Source organism: Babylonia areolata, chromosome 12 (genome assembly GCF_041734735.1).
Source record: "Babylonia areolata isolate BAREFJ2019XMU chromosome 12, ASM4173473v1, whole genome shotgun sequence".
Classification (NCBI taxonomy): Eukaryota; Metazoa; Mollusca; class Gastropoda; order Neogastropoda; family Buccinidae; genus Babylonia; species Babylonia areolata.
Genome location: NC_134887.1, coordinates 9570077 through 9579650, shown reverse-complemented (window position 1 = coordinate 9579650; position 9574 = coordinate 9570077).

The window sequence follows — 9574 nt, the reverse complement described above, 5'->3', positions numbered from 1 at the left end:
CACGTGAACTCAGCGAGATGTGGGTGGAATGGTCTTTTCATCGTTTTTTTCATTGATCTTTATCGTTATTTTCGCTTTCTTAACGACACTGAAGATCGGCTGGCCCAGGAGCCTTGATTCAGACAGCAGTTCAGTCAGTTTGATATTAAGTCTTTGCCAATAGGGTAAGTTTTGTGTACATGACATGGAAACTAATAAGACATCTTTTTTAGCACTGTCTGTCCAAGATTTCTCGAATGATCTTTTTGACTCTCCTGCACTCAAAATGTTCATCTCTATGAAAAGACTTGCTTTTGTCGAGCAACTCAATTTAGTTTTGAGAATCTAAGAATATAGTGCAGTTGATTTCATTGAACTTCTACCCAAATTTTGTATCTCTATACATGTAAGTTTCCAAGCACTGTACCCTCTGTCCAGATTTCTTACACAACTAAAGATACAGACATGAGATATAAGAGGCCCCATTCTCCATTCGGCGGGTTCAGAAATATGAATTTGAACGACGATGATTTGCTTGTAATTGTGCTTTTTTCTGTTTTCTATAATGAAAATGCACAAATGATGCAAGCAACGTGAACGTGACACTGCTGTCGAACTACAGGGAACGATAATCATTCTTGGCAATGGTGATAGCCTACTTTTCTATCTAAGACTCTGGTTAGACTGCCAAACTGGTGTGTGTGTGTGTGTGTGTGCGCGTGCGCGTGTGCATGCTGGCATTCCTTGTATGTGTGCAAGAAGAAAGAGTAACATCCGTAGGTGCTGAGGAGGACCCAGAGAAGCACTGTCTCCACCTGCTCTTGGAACAATCCTGCATCACCCTTGGAGGTCTGCGCTGTGTTCACAATGGGTGCAGGCACGCACAGGACACTCCATTAAGAATTCAGGGGACATAACTGCTCCCGAACAGAGGCAAAAGAGACCACAGGATGCAACTCGCGACAGCCTTAAAAGAAGTATCCCCATGGATGTACCAGCCAGTATTTCATGACTGCAGAGCCCACCAGCAAAAGACACCACCTTCCAGCTGCTGAGCACACCCCACAGACCAAACCGCCCCTGTCCGCAGACAAATGAAGACAGTGCCACTCCAGACACAGCCATACAGTCTTGTGTGCTCTCAAGAGAGAATCCCAAGCTGTAGTCTTTCCCACTGTCAACTTTCCCTCTGGTCAGGCATTCCTTGTATTTATGCAGTCTTTCTGTCCGTTTGTTCTTGTGTCTGAATGTAGGTATGCATGTATGACTGTATGTGCACACGAATGTCACATCAGTATGGTCAGCTTGTTATGTGATCATTGTTTTTTAAAACTCACTCCATGCCAAGAGTTTTTGCCCTTGCAAATCCCTGAAAACCCAGGGTTTGAAAAGGATGGGAAAACAATTCTCAAAAAAACAAATAAACACCCAGAGAATTGAAATTTACTATGTGTATTCAGTGTATGTTGTTCCATATTTGTGCAAAAAATTAAATTATTTACTCACCATCTTGTTGTTGATCACGGTATTCATTTTTTGTGTATTTTGCAGCATTTTTGCACCCATCAGAAAGGTATACCAAGTGTCCTTGAACAGCTTACAAATGTTCCACATCACATCCTAACACTATTTGAGGAACTGAAGACCTAGAACATGCAATGAAGTATGAACAGATGGTGGAGAAAGTTGAAAATCACACACACGAAAGAAAATATTGTCTCTACATAAAAAAGGGAGTTCACTGCACACAAAAACCTGATGTATTATCACTGACAATAGTCTTGTCTGGAGTGAAAAAGCTCATGGCAGGTGATGTTGAGTCCTGGGCACAGCTTCACACACAGTGGAACTCCACATTTTGGAGACCAGTTGGCAGTTTGGTGTTTTGGTGTGTTGTGGCGCTTGAACAGGTCTTCACAGACCTTGCACTTGCAGTAGCTGGTCACTCATATCCACTCCAGCCATGTTGATGATGTAGTCATGTACTGCATCTGGCTTCTGTCTTTCAGGACGGTGTCGTGTTGTCACACTGACCATGGTAGTTGGCAGCATGACTGTTGTCAGCACATGAACTGGTTTTTTGTCCTGCCACTTCAGCACAGCAACATGCCCTGCAACCATACACACACACAAATGATCATGCTGGTCTGACTCTTTCTTCTTATTGTTGTTTAAATTATTTGTTTGCTTATTCTCTTGTTTATTCTAAATATTTATGTGAATGGAAGCATAATGTGGTAAGATTTTTTACATGTAGTCATGGAAAACCACTTTAGAATTATTTATTTATTTATTTATTTATTTTACAATATTACAAACAATAATGACAGTATTATCAGTATTAGTACTATTACTGTCATTTCTACAGCACCTTGTTCTACAAATGAACAAGTAAAACAGAAAATAAGTAAACATAATTATGCATGCAATCACACACACACACACAGAGTTGTACACCTGAGCATGTGACATTGTTTTCTTTCACACACACACACACACACACACACACACATATATATATATATATATATATATATATATAATACATACACACTCACCATTTTCAGTCCAATCACTGGTAAAAACACCAGCAAAGTCGTCCGTTTCCTCAGTGATTAAAATTTTCGTTGTCAGTGTCGGTCAGCTGGCCATTGGTCAGCACTCGCTTTCCTCTCCACTGTAAACACCCTCTTCAGCGGCCGAATCTATTTCTAGTTCATCGGGATATGGTTCAAAATCACTGTCCGACGAATCAACATTATCTCCTTCAACATCGGAGCCTTCAGTTTGGATCATTTCCAGAGTAGCTTCAACGCTGTGTTGCGTTTGACCCCTCCAACCGTGTCGAACACTTCGACGCGACGCCATCTTGTCAAACAACTATGCTTCGTTGTCGTCTGCTAATGAGCGTGTCACTGCACACACGCTGTGTGTGTGAATGAAAAGTTGGCCGGAGATAACTTAAGAATCAGTTCTGCTTTTAAATTTCGTATCCGACACGTCACTCCAACAGCGTGACTTTTCAAAATCCAAATCCGCATATGCGGACATTCGCATCGAACGCTTTGTCCGAAGACATCCGCATATACGGACAATGGCAGCGAATGTATGATGTATGTTTTGAAAGAAAAGAGCCTTCTTTACAACTGAGAGAAAAAAAACGACACGTTTTTCTTCAAATAATTTTAAGAACTGACGGATATGAAATGACCAGTTTTGCAGTCGGATGGGTTGCAACCACATGACTTGATTTTCCTCGTGATTCAAGTTTCACAGTGGTAACTATTTAGAAGTACTGTCATTACAATCCACACATTTATGGACCCGGCAGGGGGGAAAATGTAGAGCTTGACATTTTGAAAATCAAACGGTATGTATACCCAGTGGTTTCACTACCAGTTGTGCCGGCGACTTTGTGTGTGTGTGTGTGTGTGTGTGTGTGTGTGTGTGATTCTTCTATACAGGTGAGACACCCGTCGAAAATAATGGCCATGTCCAAAATCGCGGCCATGCCTGTGGGGGCGATAGTGGTTGCCGGGATCGTGTCCATCCCTAACTACAACAGCCTGTTCATCTCCTTGGATGACCAGAAGGCAAAGCATGTCCCTCTCGTTTTCCTGAACACTGAACGGTGCTCGCTCATAGCTGGGTGAGATGGTCTTAGAAAATTGTGTGCCGTTTGAAGGTAGAGGGCCAGTCATTGTGTGCCGTTTGAAGTTAGAGTCCCAACCATTGGGTGCCGTTTGAAGATAGAGCCCCAACCATTGTGTGCCGCTTGAAGATAGATGCCGCAAAAGAATTGAATAGTTGTATGCTTGTGCAAATATGTATGCAGTGTCAAATGAATCAGAATAAGAAATTTGTTTTACAATGTTTGAATTTCAAACATCATGAAATAATTACGTGTAAAGTGTTATATATTATCACATGTATCTCTCTCTCTCTCTCTCTCTCTCTCTCTCTATATATATATATATCTGTGTGTGTGTGTGTGTGTGTGTGTGTGTGTGTGTGTGTGTGTGTGAACTACAAACGTACATTGTTTCAGTTTCATGGAAACAAGCACTCTTGTTGGCAGCATATTTTGAAATTTTGTGGACAGCCAGAAAATTCCTTGATTGTACTTATCAAATGTTAGTTGTTGTTTTTCATGAATCAAAAATGTGGCTACAATCCTCTGTTCCAGGTATGAACATTCTACATTGGTCAGGCTCTATCTGTGGGTTTTCATTACACTGTATTCATCAGCCACTGTACTCACCGTCATAATCTACGTATTTACCTTGAGGAAAATAAAACCGATAGGCACACAGTCATCCAAACCGAGTATTCCCATGTCAGATGCGTGTTCGTTGCGGGTTACTCCCAGTTTCGCGGACTTACAAGAATGCATGCAGACCTTGAGCTCGGAAGATGTTTACAACACCTGGTCGGACGTGCTGGAAAGGAGTGAGACTGAGTGGCACGATCAGGACGCTCCCCCCACCTTCATCGCCAAACGGGGCTCGGAGGAAGAGTGTTTTAAAAGATTGGAAGATAGTTTCCCCAGTGACGTGGATAAGGCAGATCTAGGGTCTGCGGGTCGGGGATCAGGTCAAATGCAGTTTGTAGGAGATGCCACAGACGGTACCGGTTTGCACGAGGAGAACAGTTCTCTTGGAAAATTCTCAGCAAAGCCGTTCTTTAATTTATTTGGCCCAAGCATACAGCAGGTTTCCCAGGAACCTGATGAACATGCAGCCCCCCTGGGAAAAAAGGGTTCATGTGACACTGGCTCCGTCTTCGGTCTGAAACTTGACAAGGCTGAATCTCTGAAGAGTAAAACACGACACTCCGAGGGAAGTTGTATCAGTGTGCCGTCTTTACTCCTCCAAAGGACGTTCACTCCCCAGCACTCTGACACAGACGATGCAAGCTCGACAGACCCAGCAAGGTCAGAGCCAAAGGACAGATCCAACAGTGCCGACAGTGAAGAAAACGACACGCACTGGGCAACAACGAGAAAGAAAAACCAACAGCCCTTGAGCTTATTGCTGGCCACTCCAGAATCAAGAGGTTTGCCTTATGCTTCCCTCACCAGACCCCAAAGGCCTACGTTGGCTGGACGTTGCTCACAACAAGGGCGGCATTATTCTGACAAGATCAACAAAGAAGAACTCAAGTCAACCACCCTGTCGAAACAACTTAGAAGACAGTATCACACAGCACACATACCACGGCACACAAGGTCTTTCACATTCGCTATGGCCCACTGCCCAGAGGATGGGGCGATTCCCGAGGCGATGGCGATGGGAGCAGAGAACAACGATCTGACACAAACAGACTCCCAGCAGCCTGCCAGGCACGCGCGATGTTCCCGAAAGAGAGCCGCCGGGAGAGAAGCCGCCCTTGTGTTGGATCCCACCATTGTGACTCAGAACGTTTCCCAAAACACGAGGACAGGCGAGGAGCCGCCACCCAGCAACGAAGAGGGTCAGGCCTCTGCAAATGTGGACACATTCGACAATGAAAACAAACTTCAGCGCACTGTGAGTTGTTGTCCTTTGTTTGTTTGTTTGTTTTTGTTTGTTACAATACAATACACAATACAATACACACAGCCTTTAGAACAAATTGATGATTAAGTGATTTAGTGTGGACTAGTGAGGGGGGGGGGAGTGGTGGTTAGGAAGTCTGTGAGTAAATGCCAGGTATCTGTGAGTATGAGTGCATGATCGAACGAGTGTGTGTTTATGCGCGCGCGCGCATGTGTGTGTGTGTGTGTGTGTGTGTGAAAACAGGCTGTGCAACAGTGCATCTTTATGACAAGCACATGACTGATACTGGGGGCAAGGGGGGATGGGGCAGAGGGAATAAGAATACTAGTGCTTATCAATCATCCTAAATTTTTTTTTTTTTTTTAAATGTTTTTGCTTTTTGTCATATCTTTTTGTTGTTGTTGTTGTTGTTGTTGTTGTTGTTCTTGCTGGACTGTGTTTCCAGGGCTCCACCAACCGGACGACGAAGGAACAGCCCGCCAGCGAGGCGAAAGGCGAGCACGGTGGGGAGACGTCTGCCAGCACCATGTGGAATGCGGTGAAAAAGGCGCGTCGTGCCAGTCCGCACAAGGCCATATCGTGGCGCTACTCCCTGACCTACCACCAGGAGAGCCGAGGGGTCATGCCCTTCATGCGCTCGCTCCTCTTCTACCTGGGCCAGTCTGTGGGGTTCTTCATCAGCTACATGGCCATCGTCCTCCTGTTTCTCAACGAGGTCTTCGACCTGGAGCTTTCAAGGTTAGTAGTGGTTGGATGTTTTGACAGTGTATTGCTTATAATAATTATTATTAGTAGTAGTAGTAGTAGTTCAGCCGACTGCGCGCATGCACGCACATTGACACGCGCGCTTGCACACACACACACACGCACACACACACACACACACCACAACTTTACACAGGAAATGCGATAGGGAAAGGGGATGAAGGGGGCGGAGGAAGAGAGAGCAAGTGGGGGTAGGGGGGGTAGAACAGAGAGCGAGTGGGGGTAGGGAGGTGGAAGAGAGAGCGAGTGGGGGTAGGGGGGGTGGAAGAGAGAGCGAGTGGGGGTAGGGGGGGTGGAAGAGAGAGCGAGTGGGGGTAGGGGGGGGGGTGGAAGAGAGAGCGAGTGGGGGAGGGGGGTGGAAGAGAGAGCGAGTGGGGGTAGGGGGGGTGGAAGAGAGAGCGAGTGGGGGTAGGGGGGTGGAAGAGAGAGCGAGTGGGGGTAGGGGGGGGGTGGAAGAGAGAGCGAGTGGGGGAGGGGGGTGGAAGAGAGAGCGAGTGGGGGTAGGGGGGGTGGAAGAGAGAGCGAGTGGGGGTAGGGGGGTGGAAGAGAGAGCGAGTGGGGGAGGGGAGGGGGGGGGGAGAGGTTGGAGAGGAGTGGGTATCGATGTCGAGGGTGAGAAGGAAAGAAAAAAGACGGGGCGGGGGGGGAGGATATGAAGTTTAACACCGCAACTCACACCTCGGCGATGATAAACCCAGAAAGAAAAAAAAAGATTACTTGTTACACCCGCAAAGAATGCAAGCAGCAGCACACTGGAGCAATAGACAAAATGTGTACAGTCGTGGAACATTCCTGGATCCCACTCCGCAAGATACCCTCGGGCAAAATTAATGATGCGCCAGATAAAAGGGGGGGAAAAATGAGCGAAAGCTGTTTGTTAATGTGGGTGTGAAGACCGTGGTTAAAGTGTGTTGACAAGTAAAAGAAAGAAAGAGGAAAGTTCGGGGAAAAAAAAAAAGATGCAGCCCCCCCCCCCCCCTCCCAAACAACAAAAACCAAACAGGTCTGTACATACACGCTTGGAGTGTCAAAATAATGCATACAAAATGGCCACCATGAAACACTGTCATAAGTCTGTTATGTTGTTGTTGTTGTTGTTTTTTTGTTGCTTTTTTTTCAAGCTCGTTTTCGTTCTTCGTTCTCGTACTTCATTGTAAGGATACTGCTTTGAAGCCTTTGGGTCGCCTTCATTGGAATATCTCTCCTCTGTGACTCCAGTTTCGTCACCGCTTTGTTCAGCATATCTGACTGATCGGTTACAAGCCCTAAAACATACATAGTAGTCGCTCATTTCAGACTGTAGTTGTCCTCCAAATCAAACCCAATTTCCTGTCACCTCCTTTTCACTTTTATTTCAAGGACTTGCTCCATCTTTGATTACCAGCAGAGAGATACTCGAAGGATTGCCATCTTGCTGTGGTGGGTGTGGGGAGAAGCTTGCGGGCAATAGGATTAAATGTTGGACTTTCAATCTGAGGGTCCCGGGTTCGAATCTCGGTGACGGCGCCTGGTGGGTAAAGGGTGGAGATTTTTCCGATTTCCCAGGTCAACCTGTGTGCAGACCTGCTTGTGCCTAAACCACCTTCGTGTGTATAAGGACGCAGAAGATCAAATACGCACGTTAAAGATCCTGTAATCCATATCAGCGTTCGGTGGGTTATGGAAACAAGAACATACCCAGCATGCACACCCCCGAAAACGGAGTATGGCTGCCCACATGGCGAGGTTAAAAAAAAGAAAGAAAAAAAGGTCATACGCGTAAAATGGTACATGTGTGTCTGAGTGTGTATGTGTGCGTAGCTGAAATCTGATTGAATGGCACAGGAAACGAATGATGAGCGCCTGATGGCAGCTGTCAATCAGCTCTAGCTAGGTATGCAGCCTGCTGTGCAAATGACTTCGTGTTTGTAAAGCGCTTAGAGCTTGGTCTCCGACCAAGGATAGGCGCTATAAGAGAGCCGCCGGGAGTATATAAGTATCCATATCCACATCAATCAATTGGCAATCAATATCATGGTGCTGGCTGTAAAGATTCTGGGATGGGAGTTGGTAGCTAGTGAGAATCAGGGGAAACAGACAGCAGATTTGTTTTCTTGTGTGTATATTAGTCCGTAAAACCGTAGTTCTATTTCTCTCATTTATCGAAAACGCACGGCTCAATTTGAAGAGATTTATTCACTCTCAAGGCCTGACTAAGCGCGTTGGGTTACGCTGCTGGTCAGGCGTCTGCTTGGCAGATGTGGTGTAGCGTATATGGATTTGTCCGAACGCAGTGACGCCTCCTTGAGCTACTGAAACTGAAACTTATTCACTTAGTGATGTGTTCTTCAGCTATATTCATTATGCGGTTTGAATTCAAATATAAATAAACACGCACAGTTTTATAAATGCGAGTGTGTTGTGTGATTTGTAACTTAAAAAAAAAAAAAAAAAAAAAAAGGAGAAAAGATTCAGTATGCGGTTTGAATTCAAATATAAATAAACACGCACAGTTTTATAAATGCGAGTGTGTTGTGTGATTTGTAACTTAAAAAAAAAAAAAAAGGAGAAAAAATTCAGTGTGAGATCATTTGGTCTGCATGTAATCTTTTTTTTTTTTTTTATCTAAATTTAAATTTTCTTTGGGAGAAATCAGCGGATGCGTAAAATTTCTGCAAATGAGCAGGATAGTTTCAGAATTCTTGGAAGGCTCTTTCCCGCTTTTTTTTTTTTTTTTTCTTTTTTTTCCTTTTCTTTCTTTTTTTCCTTCCTTTTTTTCATTTTGTTTTTCTTTTTGTTCCTTCCATCATCATTTTTCTCCTTTCTGTTCTCTTTTAATTTCTTTTTTCTTCTTTCATCTCTTTATTCTGTCTTTTCTCTCTCTTTTTTTTTCCCCATTGTAATCTTGTCTTCTTCCCATTGTCATGCTCAAACATTTTCAAGGCCATGCAACATATAAACACATACATGGTAGTTCCACGCACAATGTCTGAAAGAGGGGAGGTAGACGCGATCTTATTCCCCCCCCCCCCCCCCGGCCCTCTATCTCTGTGGAGGCATTAGTTTTATGCAAGTTCTTTAAGTATGTGTACATTTGATTTTACCACTTTGCGTGTAATCGTTTTGATTTTCTTTCTTTCTTTTTTTTTTTTTTTTTTCCAGTTCAACGATGTACACGTTGTTCTTCAAGGAAATATGTTATTTGCTTTTCTTCACCTGTGATATTGTGCAACCCGCTCTCTTCATCATCTTAAATAAGAGTTTTCGCCGTGAACTGCTCGAGATCCTCTTCGATATTGGTGACAGGCTTTCCC